This window comes from Salvelinus sp. IW2-2015, linkage group LG8, assembly GCF_002910315.2.
Source record: "Salvelinus sp. IW2-2015 linkage group LG8, ASM291031v2, whole genome shotgun sequence".
NCBI lineage: Eukaryota > Metazoa > Chordata > Actinopteri > Salmoniformes > Salmonidae > Salvelinus > Salvelinus sp. IW2-2015.
The window spans coordinates 14,503,992-14,525,447 of record NC_036848.1 but is presented as its reverse complement, the minus strand read 5'-3'; the positions used below and the strand labels follow the sequence as shown (position 1 = coordinate 14,525,447).

The window sequence follows — 21,456 nt, the reverse complement described above, 5'->3', positions numbered from 1 at the left end:
TACTTGAACTCTGTGAAGCAGAGCTGCCATTTCATTTTATTTGGACTGCCATTTCTGGGGTGCAGATAATTGCCGATTTCTGAGGAAGGTAACTAACTTATCCTCTGCAGCAGAGGTAACTCTGGGTCTTCCTTTCCTGTGGCGGTCCTCATGAGAGCCAGTTTCACCATAGCACTRGATGGTTTTTGTGACTGCACTTGAAGAAACTTTCAAAGTCCTTGACATTTTCTGAATTGACAGACCTTCATGTCTTAAAGTAATGATGAACTGTAATTTCTTTTTGCTTATTTTAGCTGTTCTTTCTATAATATGGACTTGGTCTTTTACCAAATAGTGCTATCTTCTGTATACCTATCCTACTTTGTCACAACACAAATTATTGGCTCAAATGCATTAAGAAGGAAGAAATTCCACAAATTAACTTTAACAAGGCACACCTGTTAATTGAAATGCATTCCAGGTGACTACCTCATGAAGCTGGTTGAGAGAATGCCAAGAGTGTGCAAAGCTGTCAAGGCAAAGGGTGGCTACTTTTGAAGATTCTCAAATATAAAATATATTTTGATTTGTTTAACACTTATTTGATTACTACATGATTCCATATGTGTTATTTCACAGTTGATGTCTTCACTATTATRCTACAATGTAAAACAATTGTACAAATAAAMAAAAACCCTGGAATGAGTAGGTGTGTCCAAACTTTTGACTGGTACTGTATATATCCCATACAAAAAGTGCCTGCAAACATTAGGACAGACAAATTTAATTATCCCACTCCTTAATTAGGAATAAYCTTACATTCACTTATCAATGGTCTCAGTCCCTTTTCAAATATGCCTAAACATTGCAAGAACTCCAATATATAAAGTGAGAAGAACTAGTTCTACAACTAATCTGTAGAGTACAGTGAGAGCCTTGTATTGGCCTACCGATTATTTTAACTGGTTTTGACAAAGTTGAACATTTATTCATGATTCTAACACAAACGAATAAGTCATATAATTTGAAAAGCAGACAAAACCATATCAACACACTTTACTGAGCCATCGAGCGCTGAATTAACTTATGCAACCACACAAGCCTGACTTGAGTAAAAATGCAACTTTCATATGATAACAACAACACACGACTGTTTATACCAGACTCGGAAACCATATTATACACTCAAAAAATMGCTTTTTTCTATTTCAGATACAGCTTCACAATAAGCTATAGAGGGGTCACCATTAAATTAATTGTCTATCTAACAGCTGTGTATTCTATAGCCATGGTGTGGAACAGAGAGAAAAACTCTACAACAGAGGGTGTGGGAGAAAGTAAAGAGACAKAAATGTCTGCCTTGTGAAATATTGCTGAATAGCGATATCATGAAATATGCTAGAGTCAAGCTTAAGCGACATCACTGAATGTAAAAACCTGACCGACTCTCATAATGCTCATTTCCCAAAAAGAATCCCATGTCTGTCTTGCAACTYAGAAGGTTTGTTCAACTTTAATACTCCGACTGCATTAATAAAAGGTCTGTGGATCACCAGCTGGAGGAAAAGAGGAGGACTACCGAGGTAGTCTACTGTGTCTCGTCTCCCAAAAACAAGCCAGTGACTCAGAAATAGAGAGTCTCCCATCACAATGTCTTTGAGAGTTAAATACTTATGTTCACATTGGAATCGGCTCAACGAGGAAAAACCTGAGGATAGTTAAAGAATGCTGGTCACATCAAAACCACACCTTGTCCTGCCCAGTCCTGAAGCAATTAGTGGTTGACTTTTGGTGGCTAAGCATCAGATGTGTAGTATTGCATTGGATGATGATGAATCAAGAAACACCATTGGAGTGAATCTAGTGTGAAGTTTCTTAGGTGAAGTAAACWAGGGCATGGGGAGGATAGTCAAGGGCATGACCACGGTGCAAATTACAGGGGAGCTCCCCTATAAGGAGAAAATAATGATTATTTGAGTATTGGTGATGTAGTKTATTGTTATTTTACCCTATTGAAGTAGATATTCGATCAGATGTACTTATCTGAAGCCTGTATGTGTTCATTTGTGTAGGCCTACCGGGGTTCAAAGTTAATTGTGATTAACATTGTAGTCTAGTAGGTTGACCCTGTGTGTTAGGGTGACCATATGTCCCGTTTTTTCACGGGACAGTCCCGTTTTTCAGCCACTTTTCAGGTGTCCTGACTTAGTCACAAAAAATGTTAATTTCTTCCGTTTTTCCAGTGGTGTAAAGTACTTAAGTAAAAATACTTTAAAGTACTACTTAAGTATATTTTTTGTACTTTATACACCATACATTTGCCCTGACACCCAAAAGTACGTGTTTCATTTTGAATGCTTAGGYCAGGAAAATGGTCCAATTCACGCACTTATTAAGAGAACATTCCTGGTCATCCCTACTGCCTCAGATCTGGTGGACTCACTAAACACAAATGCTTTGTTTGTAAATTATGTCGGTGTTAGAGTGTGCTCTTGGCTATCCGTAATTATTATAATATTTTATTTAAATTGTGCTGTCTGGCCCTCCCAAGTGGTGRAGCGGTCTAAGGCACTGCATAGCAGTGCTTGAGGCGTCACTACAGACCTGGGTTCGATCCCAGGCTGTTTTACAGCCAGCCGTGACCAGGAGACCCATGAGGTGGCGCACAATTGGCCCAGRGTCGTCCGGGCTTGGCAGGGTCTTGTTTCAGAGGACGCATGGCTCTCGACCTTCGCCTCTCCCGAGTCCGTACGGGAGTTGCAGCGATGGGACAAGACTGTAAATTCCAATTGGATATCACGAAAATGGTGCTGTCTGATTTGCTTAATAAGGAATTTGAAATGATTTATACTTTTACTTTTGATACGTTTTAGCAATTATATTTGATACTTAAATATATTTAAAAACATTTTAATTTTTTTTTTTACTCAAGTAGTATTTTACTGGGTGACTTTCACTTTTACTTTGAGTCATTTTCTATTAAGGCATCTTTACTTTTACTCAAGTATTAAAATGTAGTACTTTTTCCACCACTGCGTATTTCAATTTAGAGTTCCCATTCATTTGATCAGAATAGACATTGATTGCATTCCAACCCGACAAAACGTAGGGTATAGGCTAGCGAGCCAATGTGTCATATCGTCAACCAATCACATTGGGTCAAATTCTGCCGGGCCCAGTTCCAGCGAGCTTCTAATGGAGAGCTACAAAAGTAAGTTAATATATAACTATTTCAGTCCAATAGTTAGTCTAAGGTATTTTGGCAAACTTGTGTAACTTTGGCAAACAGTTACATTCTCCTGACGTCAACCAGGAAAGTTTCCATGGCCAAATATTCCCAGATTATTKTAATTTAGCTTGCCCGGTGTGACGGAGGGGGACTTTTTTTGGGGGAGAGGTATTTTTGGGGGGTGTTGTACATCTAGAAAAATATACCAGATCATGTATTTTTCCATAAAGCAGGCATTATCTGACTATATACACAGATAATTCCCTAGATCAAGACGGGAAGACAAGTTTTATACTACAGATCAATATTCAATATCAAGGGTCAAGGGTCAAAGGTCAAAGTGTGTGGAGGGGTTAGGGAAGGCACATCCCCTCTTCTCCRTCAGGGTAGAGAAACTATATATCATCCAGGGGCTCCAAGTGCTTACTGTGACGAATAGAAAGAAGAAGAAAAAAAATGACATAAATACACAGTGTATCAAGACTGGTGCATTACAGACCAGACAGAAAAAAGTAAGTAGGCATCTATTCACCAGCGAAAAACCCTTACAGGTTCAGGTTTSACTCCGTTACACACCCACAAAGGAAAATGTTGCTTCCTAATATCTTAGAGAAGTGACTACAGGAGGCGACTGTAGTAAAGCTCTGTACCTGTCAGGTGGTTCTACTGCATCTGCATCCTAAGCAGCCGTCGCTTGCCCTGAAGACAGACGGTGAGATCACGTTAGATCACAATACTATGACTAGCACTGAAGTGACAGTATCCTATTAACCTAGATTTCTAAATGTGAGATACAACTCCCAGTACTACRGCCACAGCTGTTGCATCATCATCATTCATGATTTTGTAATTGAAAATGATCTATGAAAACAAAATATATAACCATCTGTGCATTTATAGACAGTATTAGTCCTATTTTCATCTACTATTCCAACTAATCAAACATTCTATTGATCAGTTGCATGCTGTTAGTTGTCAAATTACCTGTTACCTCAGCAGCAGGGGCCTCATCATCATCTGGAGATGGGATGATCCTGCCGGTCATGGGGCCGACCCCCAGGACTTTGGGCCTCTTTTCAGTCTTGGCTGCTCCCTCTAGCACCACTACAATGTACTCCTTCTTGGGCACCTCCACAGGTGCCACCACCACAACTGGGGCAGCCTCCACTGCAGGTGGGGCCTCTTCCATCGCAGCCTCTTCCACCGCAGCCACTTCTACGGGTGGGGCCTCTTCTACGGGTGGGGCAGCTGGGGCCTCCTCCACTGCAGCCTCCTCCACCTCAGGTGGGGCCTCTTCACGGGTGGGCAGATGGGCCTCCTCCACTGCAGCCTCCTCCACTGTAGCCGGGGCCTCCTCCACTGCAGCCGGGCCTCTTCTATGGGTGCAGCCTCAAGTGGGGCAGCTGGGGCTCCTCCACTGCAGCTGTGGCCTCCTCCACTGCAGCTGGGGCCTCTTCTATGGGTGCAGCCTCAAGTGGGGCAGCTGTTGCCTCCTCCACTGCAGCTGGGGCCTCTTCTACGGGTGCAGCCTCAAGCGGGGCAGCTGTTGCCTCCTCCACTGCAGCTGGGGCTCCTCCACTGCAGCTGTGGCCTCCTCCACTGCAGCTGGGGCCTCCTCCACTGCAGCTGGGGCCTCTTCTACGGGTGCAGCCTCAATGGGGCAGCTGTTGCCTCTTCCACTGCAGCTGTGGCCTCCTCCACTGCAGCTGGGGCCTCTTCTATGGGTGCAGCCTCAAGTGGGGCAGCTGTTGCTCCTCCACTGCAGCTGGGGCCTCTTCTACGGGTGCAGCCTCAAGTGGGGCAGCTGTTGCCTCCTCCACTGCAGCTGGGGCCTCCTCCACTGCAGCTGTGGCCTCCTCCACTGCAGCTGGGGCCTCCTCCACTGCAGCTGGGGCGGCCTCCACTGGGGCTGGGGCCTCCTCCACTGCAGCTGGGGCGGCCTCCACTGGGGCGGCCTCCACTGGGGCGGCCTCCTCAACTTCTTCTACAATAGGCACAACCACTTCTTTGACCACTTCAGCGACTGTCGTCACCTCCAAAGCAGAGGCTGCTGCCAGAATGACTGGTTCCACTGCAAGACAAGACCCCAGCGCCCAAACATCACTCACACTCATGTTACAAAAAGACTGACTCACAATTTATCTCCAACTCAATCAACATAGCATATATGCACCCAGTGTAACAGGAGAAAGGAGAAAATAGAGTGAGTTAGACATGCCAACGTGAACATTGTAGACTTCTGTGTTCAAATCCCAAGAGATGGTGAAAGACGCTTTCTTGTTTAAAWAGTACAGTTTGACCAAAACCCTTACTGTCTCAGCCCACTGTGTGGGTTAGGGAGAATACACAGACCAACACGTAGCCATTAGCCAGACAGAGGTCACAGGGAGAAGACGATTTGTACAGACATAGSTGTTAGCTTGTGCTTCTTCTGATTAAAAAGGCAATCCGAATGTGTTGAGACTACTTTTAGGTCATCCGTGCATTTTTGTTGCGTTTGCATCAACATTGTACAGACCAAGGTGTACTTTAACCATGCATTGACCTCTATTGCCTGCATCACTTGCTCCCCAAAAATCCCATATCTAAAAGTTCAGCTGGACCAGTCATTAAAACCTCTATTGTTGCACATTTTGGTGCATGATGCAAAGCAGAAATGCATTGGACCAATGCAGACTGTCAGGCTATGGCAAGAATGTACCCACCAGAGCATTGAGTGACCGCAAAATAATGGGTGGTTTTGAGAGAGTTAGGATGGAGCCCACGGGTGCAGAACTTCAACATACAGGGTAGCAGTGGCATGGGTGTAGATGGCGGGCATAGAAAAAAAGGTGCGGTGACAGGAAAAGCATTGAATGGAAGAGGGTACAGGAAGCAGTAGAAGCAATGAAGGAACACTGTGTGGAATAGCAGTTAGCTGTACATGACAATTCCCCATATGGTGCATGTATGCAACACAAAATGCCTTTAAGTGTGAACGAGTCATTTCTAATGTGAATAGAAGACATTCCAAAATAAGTCATCAGAACATACAGCAAAGACWGTACTTTTGCATGTTGTCCACCATCCTTCAATAAAAAAAAGAGGCCACCTCAAATAAAATAAAATGCCTTCCTGCCAAATATCACAAAGGAACACACACCAAATGGGATAATGGTTTGATTTCAAACATTTGTCTTGACATTTTTTCACAACTAGGGAGCTTTTCTGACATGTGTCCAGGGCTAAAGTAAATTGTTTGTTGACTCATGGGGCAACAGTGCGGATGTGAATGAACTCTAGTGTCAGTGTGGTGGATTTATCCCGAGGTTCTTCATAGTACAACAAGCATAATATTAGATCAGAAGTGTATTGTCTTGTCATTTGTCCTGGTGATGGAAACCACTGTTGTTTTGGAAAGACTTTGTAGGGCACCCGAAAGCCCTACAAGCGTAGCGTATTAGCACAAGCAAACCAAACCCAGACAAATTCAACACGGGAGGGGATCTTTCCAGTCATTTTATTGTACGGCTCAATTAATTCCCTTAATCAATTACACGACTACTCACTACGTTAGCTAGTTGCCTCTGAGGTAAGGCAGGGGAGAGGTTAAAGGGCATTGATACGTGGGGTCAGTGGAGCTTTGTAAACAGTGTTTGAGAGGAAGAAGGGAGAGAGGGAAGGGGTGAATAAAGGTAGTTTGGAGGGGGAAAGGGGAAATAATCTGTTTTTTTGTCACATTTCACTATTGGGGGGAGGGGGCACAGTGATTTGCACTATRGTGTATTTCTATCCTTACTGTGATATGAGGTTGAGATGGATGACATCACTGCCACTTTCTAAAAGGTCTCACAGCGGTGATCATCTGCTGTTCTGATTGAATTCACTGGTAAAAGCTGCTTTAGCACTTTTACCATCTGCTGGACTCACAACAAATATACTGTACACAGTCAAACCCCACACAAAAACCTTGAAGCTTCTGTCTTCTAGCTTTTCACACTTTCACTTACAAAATCAGCCATACCATTAGTTACTCTCTGCCCTCAAAGTAAACTCTAATAAACTAGTAAATAAAGTGTTCTCTTCGACAGAATAACCTTCACGGCAGAGGAGTCTAGCTCTACAGTGGTTTTAGAACCAGGTGAGATCAGTGTTAGACGCTGTAGTGGTACTCTGTGGTGTAGCTAAGGAACAGTGTACACATAACCTCCCTGTTGTTGCTGGCCTATCGGAGTGTGTGTTGGGCTGGTGGTGAAGGACAGCGTGTGCCTCCCTGTGGTGTGTGTGCGTTACTCAGCAGCAACAGCAGCCTCTGGGGCTGCCTCCTCCTCTGGGCCCGTACCGTTGATCTCCTCCTCCGGCTCTGCCACGGCAACTGCCTCCTCAGCAGCCTCTTCCACGGCCACTTCCTCTGCTGCTGCCTCCACTTCATTTGCCACCTCGACGACCTCTTCTGCGACCTCAGCAACACCCTCTGCAATCTCCTCCACCACAGTCTCTGCTTCRGCTGGTGCCACCTCTGCRTCTACTGCTGCTGCCTCCACAGCAGGTTCTTCAGAGACTGCCTCGGACACTGCTTCTGCCTCGACTGAGGCCTCTTCCGCGGGTTCTGCTCCGTTTTCCGCCGCTACAGCCTCCTCAACTGCAGACTCCTCTCCAGCCTCTTCTGCTGCTGCCTCCTCCTCCTCTCCTCCCTCCTCAACCGCCTCCTCTGCTTCCTCCTCTCCTCCCCAGGCTGCTGCTTCCTCACCTGAAATAAAAAACAGAGAGAGAGAGAGAGAGAGAGAGAGAGAGAGAGAGAGAGAGAGAGAAGAGAGAGAGAGAGAGAGAGAGAGAGAGAGAGAGAGAGAGAGAGAGAGAGAGAGAGAGAGAGAGAGAGAGAGAGAGAAATATATGAATCAGTAAAGATGGCATCGGCCTTTGAAACACTGCCTGAGTAAGCTTTACAACACGAAATAAGAGTATTTGCAGAGCATGTGAATTACACTACTCACGCCTACATAACACTAGCTTATAATATAACAGAATATTCCGATAAAGTACTATTTCTATGTTTTTATCTTAAATCATATTTACATTCATTACTTATCATTTAGCTGCCATGTACACAACCACACACTGAAACAATCACACAACGCATCTCACGCGCCCATGCCACTCATCTTACCACACCTCCGGCTCATACCACACTCCACCTGGAAGGGGCAAACAAATCCCTACAGAAGAGAATTCACTGCAGAACCACATGCAAAGCCCAACGAGACAGAGAGAAAAGGAGGGGAGAGAAGGATAAAAACAACAAATGGAGAGGAGCAAAATGAAAGTGACATAGGGGAGGTATACAGGATCAGGGGTTAGAGGTCAGAGGGTGGACTAAGGAGTGAGGTGATAAAGATGGTGAATCTTACCATCCAATCAAAGCAACCAATACCTGGAAATTCCAACAATAACAGAAAAGCCAGGTGGTTTGTGTGCATTTAATTTTAAATTGAGGCAGTCTGTCTTTTTACACATTTAGCCATTAACATGATTCCATCCTAGAAGACGCCACAAAAACATGAGTTCATAAAATTAAAATTAAAATGGGGAAATACATAGAACGAAGTGTCCAGAGGAGAAACGTTCAGAAACAGACAATAGTTGAACGTATGGGACGTAGCAGGACTTGTTCGGTCATACAGGAGAAGGAGGAAAGTAGGAGATTTCCCCCTTTTCAGATTCATCCAAAGAGTCCAGTAGGCTATAAAGTCCCCTGACGTATATCCAATTTAGTTTTACACTGAAAAGAGTAAAAATAGGAGAGCGTTAGCGCAAAAAGGAGGAAGAGAACCTTTAACTTTTAACCCAAAAAAGGACTTCAAATCAGATTACAATTTCACCATTATCAAATACGCAAATTTAACATCAAAGACTATGATCATCAAATCCCTACAGGCTTATCTCATCWAAATGACTGATAATGCACTGATAATGCCAACAGTGAATTGGCATTCTAGGTTTAAAGGGGCACTAAGATGAATTCACCTGTTTCCGTTTGACGAGTGGCGTCAGTGTGGACATTGAGTTTGGTAGGGAATAAAGACTCTTTAATAAAGAGGTACAGGTTTACGAGAGGTTGGGGGGGTTAACAGTGAAAGAAGAGGGTTTTGAAGGGTGGGCACGTTTTGGGGTGGATCGTACAGTAGGAAAGGAGTAGTGTCAAGGAGGGGAGCCCCCTGTTCTGATTAACAGGTATTTCAGCCAATAYGACCAGGTTAGGGTCAGACGGGAGAAGCTGGGTGGGGTGGGGCCAGAAAGGAGAGGCTGAGTTTTCTACTTTCAGAATCACTCCGATAAAAATGTCTATATCAAAGTCATCAACAGGAGTAGGCCATCTAGAGTTTACCATCTAGAGAAACCAAGACATTGTGTACAGGGAACAGGTCCTCCCAAATATTACCGTCAACAGAAAGTTTTCCACCAACTACATGCTTTGGGTCCCCTAACAATATTTTTTCTGCCGATGACAGAAAGCTAAGGCYTTGGGTTGTGAAACTTCCAAAACTAAGTCCAGAAAATCAGAGCGCAGAACCTTTTCTTGACCCGACACCTTATCCGGGTGTCAATTCAAATAAATGGGTAATCTGTCTCAGACCGTTATGCCAGTTCTACTATGCGTAAATAGAACGCATTTAAGGCCAGAAGGTTGGAAGCACTCATTGCTGATAAATTGGCTGAARWTTTTTGCAGYTGAGGCAAATGGCTCAGGCAGTTATTAACCAGAACAGGGAGATCTCAGAGTGGGTGTAAGAAGCTATGTGATTGGTGCTCTGCAGTGACTAACCAATGAMGATTTAGGAACCCTACAATGAGTGGAGACATCACTACTAACTATACTGTAGATTATCATCATYGCATTTCACAGCATTCGGCTCAATCATTGAAATGCAATACATGAAGACTCCACTCATTTCAGAGCCCATGAATCCGATCCTTTTCCCCACCACTGGTCCTCAGAATTCTGTGAAATGCAGTTTTGTGAATGTATCTAGAGAAAAATCTAGGTGTGAGTGCACCAATAGAGTAGGTGTGAGTGCACCAACAAAATTACAGTGAGAGAATAATCAAATCCATGCCAAGGTACRCTTAGTCTAAGACAAAGTTTCATTGGTCATTCAGAAAGAGAGTCATTTAACAGGCTGTGAGTTATTATAAAAATGAAAGACATTAGCCAGTAGAGCCACACATAGGCACTCACCCTCCTCTTCCTCATCCCTGCCTGAAAACAGACASAGAGAAGCACAGTGTCACATATTTACAGGGTTTTATATGGATTATATACTGAACAAAAATATAAATGCAACATGTAAAGTGTTGGTACCATGTTTCATGAGCTGAAATAAAAGATTCCAGAAATTTTCCATATGCACAAAAAGCGTATTTCTCTCAAATTGGTTTATATCCCTGTTAGTGAGCATTTCTCTTTTGCGAAGATAATCCATCCACTTGACAGGTGTGGCATATCAAGAAGGTGATTAAACAGCATGATCATTACACAGGTGCACCTTGTGCTGGGGGACAATAAAAGGCCTTGCTCCCCAGTGGGTGGGCCTACGCCCTCCCAGGCCCACCCATGGCTGCACCCCTACCCAGCCATGTGAAATCCATAGATTAGTGCCTAATGAATTTATTTCAACTGACTGATTTCCTCATAAGAACTGTAACTCAGTGAAATCGTTGAAATTGATACATGTTGCGTTTATATTTTTGTTCAGTATAATATAGGCTATGGAGTATATGGATTAGAGATCTACACAATGATCCTGCTGCATGTAAACTCAGCAAAAAAAGAAACGTCCCTTTTACAGGACCCTGTCTTTCAAAGATAATTCGTAAAAATCCAAATAACTTCAGAGATCTTCATTGTAAAGGGTTTAAACACTGTTTCCCATGCTTGTTCAATGAACCATAAACAATTAATGAACATGCACCTGTGGAACGGTCGTTAAGACACTAACAACTTACAGACGGTAGGCAATTAAGGTCACAGTTGATGAAAACTGTAGGACACTAAAGAGGCCCTTTGTACTGACTCTGAAACACCAAAAGAAAGATGCCCAGGGTCCCTGCTCATCTGCTTGAACGTGCTTTAGACATGCTGCAAGGAGGCATGCGTTACTGCAGATGTTGGCCAGGGCAAATAAATTGCAATGTCTGTACGTGAGACGCCTAAGACAGCGCTACAGGGAGACAGGACGGACAGCTGATCGTCCTCGCATTGGCAGACCATGTGTAACAACACCTGCACAGGATCGGTACATCTGACATCACACCTCGGGACAGGGTACAGAATGCAACAAACAACTGCGGAACGCCACAATCCCTCCACAGTGTTCAGACTGTCCGCAATAGGCTGAGAGAGGCTGGACTGGGGGCTTGTAGGCCTGTTGTAAGGCAGGTCCTCACCAGACATCCCCAGCAACAAACGTCGCCTATGGCACAAACCTACCCGTCGCTGGACCAGACAGGACTGACAAAAAGTTGCTCTTCACTGACGAGTCGCGGTTTTGTCTCACCAGGGGTGATGTCGGTATTCGCGTTTATAGTCGAAGGAATGAGCGTTACACCGAGGCCTGTACTCTGGAGCCGGGATCGATTTGGAGTGGAGGGTCCGTCATGGTCTGGGGTGGTGGTCACAGCATTATAGGACTGACTTGTTGTCATTGCAGGCAATCTCAACGCTGTGCGTTACAGGGAAGACATCCTCCTCCCTCATGTGTACCCTTCCTGCAGGCTCATCCTGACATGACCCTCCAGCATGACAATGCCACCAGCCATACTGCTCGTTCTGTGCGTGATTTCCTGCAATACAGGAATGTCAGTGTTCTGCCATGGACAGCGAAGAGCCCGATCTCAATCCCCATTGAGCACGTCTGGGACCTGTTGGATGCGGAGAGGTGAGGGCTAGGGCCATTCCCCATGAAATGACCGGGAACTTGAAGGTGCCTTGGTGGAAGAGTGGGGTAAATCTCACAGCAAGAACTGGCAAATCTGGTGCAGTCCATGAGGAGGAGATGCACTGCAGTACTTAATGCAGCTGTGGCCACACCAGATACTGACTGTTACTTTTGATTTTGTCCCACCTTTCTTCAGGGACACATTATTCCATTTCTGTTAGTCACATGTCTGTGGAGCTTGTTCAGTTTATGTCTCAGTTGTGAAATTCTTGTTATGTTCATACAAATATTTACACATGTTAAGTTTGCTGAAAATAAACGCAGTTGACAGTGAGAGGACTTTTTCTTTTTTTGCTGAGTTTATATGAATGAGGTTGTCGTAGTATATCTGTCTGATCTGTACTCAGTTATGATTTTGGCATGGTGTTTTATTGTCCCCCACAATGAAATCAGGGACCTTTCTCCAAACGTCCGTCCGTTCGTCAGTCACACGTGATATCTCAGACAGCACWGGGCCAATTTGGACGAAACTTGGGTGAATGATGAGTCTTGCCAAAGAGATCCGTAATTTACAAAATTACACTGATTGGCCCAAGTCAGGAGCTATAGCAATTAACTGAAATGTGTTGGTCACACGCAATCTCAATTGGCCCCATGGGGGGCGCTGCATCATTCGTGGGGGACAACATGTTTATTGTTGCCTTGTTTATCTTTTCACACGTGTATGAGCGTGCATGAGCGTTTATGGGTGAGATAGCCGTGCACTTGTGTGATGATATCTGTGTAGTTGGGAGTTTATCGTCACGGTGAAGCCTGCCAAAATAAACATCCATTGCAAGTGGACAATAAAAGCTAGATATATATCTAATCTRGTGTTTATACAGCACCAGTAGAACGATATGGTCCTCCCCCAGTGTCAATAAATAACCAACTCCCTAYCCACTGTTGGATGACATAATAGCTGCAAGCATAAATAGAATAGTCTTGGACGGGAGAGTGTTTTTGTTAGCAGGAAGTGATTTTGGCAGAGACGAAAAGGAGTGATAGTGGGATACGCAGGTCTCCGACAGCTGCCTGGACAGCAATGACGTGGTTCGGCCAGAGAACGTGGGGGGGGCTGGTCTGCTTGGCTAGAAGTCCATGGTGGTCTGGCCAAAACTACTGACCGCTTGTTATTTCCACACACACACTGTTGTGTTCCCCTGTAGATCGGGCTGGGCTGTCCTGACCCGCGGGCTGGCCTGTCCGTGTCAGAGTTAATAATACATCATGACCCTCAGTGTGTGCGTGTGTGTCTATTCTAATGAACTCAGCAGGATTTCCACTGCAGAAGGCAGGCTCTCCCAGAGGAGAAAATAGGACACACACACTGAATAGCCATGCTACTTTAAGAGCATGAGCGTGTGTGTGTGGTCCTTCAGTGACATTCCTCGGACATGGTGAAATAAGTCAAGGATTATCCAGGCCTCCTGTCCCACAATCTCTAGCTTGGATCACATCCCTCTTTCTCTCACACACAGACAGGACAGAGCTACTGTGCCAACCATGACTCACGAACAGAGGGCTTAGGCCACTGTACTGAGAGGGGGGGGGGTATGGGGTGGGTTGGCAGCTGGTGGGAGTGTAGTAGGTTTGTATTTTGTATGCGTCAGTTGAAAATGCATTGCAACAGTGGACAATGAATAGTTACAGTTGAAGTCGGGAAGTTTACATACACTTAGGTTGGAGTCATTAAAAGTCGTTTTTCAACCACTCCACAAATTTCTAGTTAACGAACTGTAGTTTCGGCAAGTTGGTTAGGACATCTACTTTGTGCATGACACAAGTAATTTTTCCAACAATTGTTTACAGACCGATTATTTCACTTATAATTCACTGTATCACAATTCCAGTGGGTCAGAAGTTTACATACACTAAATTGACTGTGCCTTTAAACAGCTTGGAAAATTTCAGAAAATGATGTCATGGCTTTAGAAGCTTCTGATAGGCTAATTGACATAATTTGAGTCAATTGAAGGTGTACTTGTGGATGTATTTCAAGGCCTACCTTCAAACTCAGTGCCTCTTTAGTTGACATCATGGAAAAATCAAAAGAAATCAGCCAAGACCTCAGAAAAAAAATTGTAGACCTCCACAAGTCTGGTTCACCCTTGGGAGCGATTTCCAAATGCCTGAAGGTACCACGTTCATCTGTACATACAATAGTACGTAAGTATAAACGCCATGGGACAATGCAGCCGTCATACCACTCAGGAAGGAGACGCGTTCTGTCTCTTAGAGATTAACATACTTTGGTGCGAAAAGTGCAACTCAATCTCAGAACAACAGCAAGGGACCTTGTGAAGATGCTGGAGGAAACAGGTACAAAAGTATCTATATCCAAAGTAAAATGAGTCCTATATCGACAAACCTGAAAGGCCTCTCAGCAAGGAAGAAGCCACCGCTCCAAAACCGCCATAAAAAAAAGCCAGACTACGGTTTGCAACTGCACATGGGGATCGTACTTTTTGGAGAAATGTTCTCTGGTCTGATGAAACAAAAATAAGAACTGTTTGCTCATAATGACCATCGTTATGTTTGGAGGAAAAAGGGGGAGGCTTGCAAGCCGAAGAACACCATCCCAACCGTGAAGCACAGGGGTGCAGCATCATGTTGTGGAGGTGCTTTGCTGCAGGAGGGCCTGGTGCACTTCACAAAATAGATGGCATCATGGGAAAGAAAATTATGTGGATATATTGAAGCAACATCTCAAGACATCAGTCAGGAAGTTAAAGCTTGGTCACAAATGGGTCTTCCAAATGGACAATGACCCCAAGCATACTTCCAAAGTTGTGAAAATGGCTTAAGGACAACAAAGTCAAGGTATTGGAGTGGCCATCACAAAGCCCTGACCTCATCCTATAGAAAATTTGTGGGCAGAACTGAAAAAGCATGTGCGAGCAAGAAGGCCAATTTTAAACAATTTAAAGGCAATGCTACCAAATACTAAATTAGTGTATGTAAACTCTGACCCACTGGAAAGTGATGAAAGAAATAAAAGCTGAAATAAATCATTCTCTCTACTATTACTCTGACATTTCACATTCTTAAAATAAAGTAGTGATCCTAACTGACCTAAAACAGGGAATTTACTTAGATTAAATGTCAGGAATTGTGAAAAACTGAGTTTAAATGTATTTGGCTAAGGTGTATGTAAACTTCCGACTTCAACTGTATTTACAGTGAGTGTGTCACGGTCCTTAGCGCCAGGACCAAACCCAAACCGGTTCTTATCCAACAACCTTTCATGACATGATGGGTTAGTGAGATTGTGCGGTAAGACGGTGGGTGAGGTTGTGCAGTAAGATGGTGGGTGAGGTTGTGCAGTAAGACGGTGGGTGAGGTTGTGCGTAGACGGTGGGTGAGGTTGTGCAGTAAGACGGTGGGTAGGTTGTGCAGTAGACGGTGGGTGAGGTTTGCAGTAAGAATGTGGGTGAGGTTGTAATAAGATAGTGGGTTGAGGTTGTAATAGATGGTGGGTGAGGTTGTGCGTAAGATGGTGGGTGAGGTTGTGCAGTAAGATGTGGGTGAGTGTTGAATAAGATGGTGGGTGAGTTGTGCAGTAAGATGGTGGGTGAGGTTGTGCGTAATATGGTGGTGAGGTTGTTAAGAGGTGGGTGAGGTTGTGCGTAAGACGGTTGGGTGAGGTTGTGCGGTAAGACGGTGGGTGAGGTTGTGCGTAAGTACGGTGGGTGAGGTTGTGCGTAAGATGTGGGGTGAGTTTGTGCGCGTAAGACGGTGGGTGAGGTTGTGCGGTAAGATGGTGGGTGAGTTTGTGCGGTAAGACGGTGGGTGAGGTTGTGCGGTAAGATGGTGAGTGAGGTTGTGCGGTAAGATGGTGGGTGAGGTTGTGCGGTAAGATGGTGGGTGAGGTGAGACTGACTCTTGGGAGGCCATGGTTTGGGCGACCACACGGTCTTGGGACGAGCGTTGATATCCGCTACACGGTCGTTGAATCTGGCGTGGTCTGTGGTCACAGTGCTGTATGTCTGTTGGAAGAAACACAAAGAACATTTTAAACGCTCAAAATAGTAATATCTTCACCTCTACCAGAGAAATCTATAAAATTATTTTGGAAGGCAACTTTAGCCATGTCYACCTCCCGAGTGGCGCAGTGGTCTAAGGCACTGAATCTCAGTTTTAGCTGTGCCACTAGAGATTCTGGGTTCGAGCCCAGGCTCTGTGCTGCGACCGGAAGACCCATGGGGCAGCGCACAATTGGCCCAGCGTCGCCCGGGTTAGGGGAGGGTTTGGCCGGCAGGGATGTCCTTGTCCCATCGCGCACTAGCGACTCCTGTGGCGGGCTGGGCGCAGTGCACGCTGACACAGTCGCCAGGTCCACAGTGTTTCCTCCGACACATTGGTGTGGCTTGCTTCCAGGTTAAGCGAGCATTGTGTCAGGAAGCAGTGCGGTTTGGTTGGGTTGTGTTTCGGAGGACGCACGGCTCTCGACCTTCGCCTCTCCCGAGTCCGTACGGGAGTTGCAGCGACGAGACAAGACAGTAACTGACAATTGGATACCATGAAATTGGGGAGAAAAACTATTTAAAAAAATGTAAATACCTAAAATAATAATAATAACTTTAGCCATGTCACATAATAAAATAGAGCACATTCTAGAGTTGTAAAGGTTTATGAAATAGGCCAGTCTGGTATTATAGTTTATCTCTAAACTACGTCATCTGAACTCAGACAGATCAAACTAAAATGGCCAGGCATAGACTCACGTATGCGATGGCTCCAGCGAAGGCCCCGCCACACAGAAGGGCGTAGACGATGTTATCACCAGATCCACCGGGGACTGACGACATTTGTCGCCGTGGCAACACTACAAAAAACAAAAAAAAGTRATAGCACAACTCACCCAGCCTTCAGAGTGGTCATCAGTGAGAAGGGAACATGGTAGATGTAAACGGGATATTCGACATTTGATCTTGATCCCGCCCTATAACCCTGACTCCCKATTTAGATTGACGTAGACCTAATGCATCAAAACAATCCTCAGAAAGAGCGAGACGGAAGCGTGAGGACAGAGGCTTTGTTGAAGCACAATCCCTGGCTGTTTATTGGATTGGGTGGAATGCGTTTAGGTGTCCAGGAATGTGCCTGTCAGAGCTCATTTGCCTCCAACTGAAATAGACGTCAGTGATCCTCTGGTAGACCTTCAACCAGGGTAACACTGGGCAACTTTTTAAATAGGCTATTGTAAAATAAAATAAAGTAAAATACGAGTTGAATCAAATTCTACCTAAAGTAATTTTCCTAGCAGGTCAGCGCAATAGCAACATTCAAAAGCAGGTAAAATGACCCACCACCAATATTCAAGTTTTTTTTTTTTTTTTTTTTAAATCACTCTCTCCAGACGCATTTTTTTTGATGATACTCCGCACAAGGTGGTGCTGTGTCATTTGACGTAGTTCTTTCACTTTGATTGTGTTTTGCCTGAGTGCCATTACATCAGCAGGAAAACACTGCAGCCAGGCACTTTGTTTACAACTTCAAGACTTGGACCATAGTCACAGATTCCTGCTAATGCTGTTGTAGGTCAGTGCCATGCCCTCACTGCAGACAGGCACACAAAAACAAGGCACACACAACACAAAAAGACGGACACAATCGTACGCACACACTTACTACACAACAAGCATGCACGTCTAGAACACAGACAGACATCAAACACACGAAAATTCACGAAGACAGAAATCTACCGTACAGACAGACTGTCACAGAAACAGACTTCTGGCTTTGCCACAGTACAAATAAATCTGTCAAGTAGCTACAGTTGAGAAAACTACCACGAAGCACAAGTGTCCAGTTTCACTTGTACAGTAAACAAGCAGAGTCTAAACTAACAGGAGAGCTTGCATGCCTTTCACAATCAGTGCGCAAAGTGGGGGACCAGTTATTTTAGGCCCAAATAAAGTWGATAATTTAATGGGGAAAAAGGCAATAGGATTTTATTTTAGACATAACTAGTCCCAGTTGGTGTCAATTTCCTCTTGATCCTGATAATTAGGAAAGAACAGTGTCGCTGTTTATAKATGGGTTCTAACTACATAGTACGTGAGTTTCTCCTTTCAAAACAACAACATAGGGATTGTCACTGTACACTGTTATTTATACCAGCTAATCTGTTAAACCCTCACAGGAGTTGCAGGGTTAAGGTGGTGTGGGATTGAGAGAGTATGAGGGGTTGTGGGTCATAAGATTAAACTATGATACCTGCTCTGTGTGCCTAAGTACTGGTCAAGGGAGGAGAGTGGGCAGGGAGGGCCCCACTGCCATGAGAAGAGGCCCCTTCTTGCATGTAGATGTAGAAATGTATCAAATATTATTATTTTTTATAACTAACCCAAGATAGACCACAGCCTGTTGTTTCCAAAGGGAGCAAATGGATCATAGTGGGCAGAACAAGCAAGGAGGTTGGGCAGAGCCAAGCACGAGCTAGCGAGATCCTATTGGCATGTTCTAGTATTTATCTATATATTTCTGTTAGGGAACTGAAGTGCGTGTGTGTAATAACTAAATCTGCCCTTGCAATCCTAAACATCGCACATTTTTTTTACTTTGGCAAAGGGTAAAGTCTACAGAACTTAGTCCACCCTGTTTGTAACAGATTCTAGTTTTGGGAACAGACAACTGTATTGAGATCAAATGTTTCATCGGTAAAAAAAAATWGCAGAATGTCGGCCAAAATCCATCTTCTCCAACTCCCAGCCACTGGGCTTCCTCTCATCACCAAATTTGGTGGTGAATAGAAATGGCAACCGGATGCTTCATATTTACACATCCGATGAAACATCTGGCTCATTGTTCCATCTGTGGTTGTATACTGTACAAACGCAAAGCAGGGGCCGGTGTCGTTGCGTAATCTCATAAGAGGCCACCATTGGTGTCTGACAGCAGGACACCGGACAAGCTCGCCTTTGAGTGTGTGTGTCAATGGGGAAAACGCTGGGCCAAAAGCTCACCGCACGTCATGTTGCTATCGTTGCCTAGCCCTTGGGCATTTGTCTAAGAGCAGCAAAATCACGTTCTGCAGGTGCTACAGCAAATTACGAGCAATGCCATGTAAGCAAAGGGTGTGGACATTCCACTAAAATGTGAAGGTACATCGTGTAAGGTAAAGCTGTTGACAATTTAATAAAGGTCCAAATATTAAAATGGACCTTCTCAGAAGCTGACMTTATGTCAGCCTAAATATAAGTGTAAGTACAGCATATGGTTGGTTGCCTGAACTACTGAACTATGCCCATGGTAAATATTTCAAATGAATGCTGACTCCGGCTTTGAAACACTGATTAGGCCAAAAAAAAAATGTTCAGAGAATGCAAGTTCATTGGTGCGCGCTCCCGTGGAGGCAGCTATATGGCGAGAAACGCGTGCCTCTGTCCGCAGTCTATACATTGAGACCATGGTCACACCACGTGAGCAAAGCATGAACCCTATTTCTATGCCATCTTTGACATAATGAAGGTCACATATTATTAGTGTTTAAAACCACAAACATTATGTAACGAGCTTCCATTAATTAATACATTCCCTTTCAATTGCGTGTTTCGTAACTATGGTTAAAATGGATCATGTGAACACCTAGGCCGTGCAATCGCCCTTAATACAAAGTGACAAGCTGCCATAATCTAATGATTGGAGAGGATTTCAACGATTTATTGGCACAGTAGGCCATCGCTGAGTCTGTATAGTAACACCGAATTCATTTCGGAACAAAATTGTTAGGATACTTTGAGAATGAGATTACTTGAACATGGAGAAAACAGGACTTTCCCTTTAAAATGTAACGATGCTCCAATAAAATGAMCAAAATAAATATAATGAAAAGATTCAGAGCATCATTGGTCAACATTCCAATTGACCTTCACTTCCCTTGTCCTGTAACACCGGTGCCATCTTTCATATGTGGGATGCGACTGTTTCCAAAGCCAAAACACATGAGAACAAAATGTTCTCTTCTGAAATGCACGCATATTCCTTTGCCCGTAACCTATCCTACAGYGGAATGAAAAACCAACAGGCATACACAGTTMCCATCTTGTATCATGTACAAATGTAATGTAATTAGATCTCTCCATATTTTGAACCCATCATGTAAATACTCACCATCTCTAGATAACTGCTGGGCTACCTTCCTTGCCAAAGGCCCATATTTATGCCAAGCCGCTCTGCAGAGAAACATCGCCGCTCGCTATGCAAAAACGACCGTAGGAATGCAGCGTGTGCCGGAGAAAGGGAGGGCAGAATGAATGGCGTAAGCTGGTCCTGTGTGAGAGGAACGAAGGAGAGCCCTATCTAGTTTGCGCTCAGCGCTGGATGTGTGTCTTCTCAAACGGTTCTTCACCTCCCCCTTTTCTCACGCACAAGGGAAACGGTCAAACGTCAAGCACGTGGAACCTAAACATAAACATATATTTTATTTTATCGGTGTGTCTTTCGTTTTTGGAATGTCTTTCCTGTACGTTTGCTATGAGTGCATGCATTTTACGAGTTCATTGTACGCACCCAAACCCCTTAGTCGATTGACACACCGTTGCACCAACCTAAGTAACATAATTTTAAAACTCCCGATCAAAATCCGTCAATTTCAAGTAGAGATACTGTATTTGACTGGACGGAAATTAATTCAGAGGAGCAGGAGGAGGCGAGTTTGATAAGGTCTCACCCAGTTCCTGTACAAAGGACCGAAGACAGCCTTTTAACAAAGTTACTTTTTAACATGTTTTTCATGTCTTWAAATGTTTTACTTTTGCTAAATAATTTATCCACATTTTAAATGGCTTTTACAGAATTGGATGTTTTACATAAAAAAAATATTGTATTTATTGTTGTTTTTATTGGTTTTAACAACATGTAATTTTTATCAAACTTAATTGTAATATTCAAATGCTATTTTTATGCTTTTATGACYTTTTTATGTGTAAAAAAATAGGTACAAAATATATATGAGCTGTTTTAAAGGAAATGCGATAATAAAACTTTTCCAAAATAAAAAAAAATCTGTTTTTTGCATTGGATATGTCTTAATCTGTCGATATCGTACTTCCACATCGGCGGTGAAAGGTGGCAGAACTAGAGCGCTGTTTGTCAAACCACGAGTCATCCCGAAAATTGGTTTTCTCACAAAAACGTCTGTAGCTTTCGAACGGTTTGACCAACAAACTATTATGACCACTCTATGGAAAGGGAGACTCACAAGTAGTGTCACAGGACTCGTCTGACTTAAAAAAAAAATCGAAGTATGAAGGGAGTTTTGTGCCTACCCACAAAAAGGGGCTAAAT

The 21,456-nt window shown here is 44.0% G+C and overlaps 1 pseudogene; it reads right to left on the bottom strand.

Annotated features, from left to right (window-relative positions):
- Window positions 1–4,416: 4,416 nt before the first annotated feature.
- On the bottom strand, window positions 4,417–20,621 carry LOC111967169 (protein MGARP-like; annotated as a pseudogene).
- Window positions 20,622–21,456: the final 835 nt, after the last annotated feature.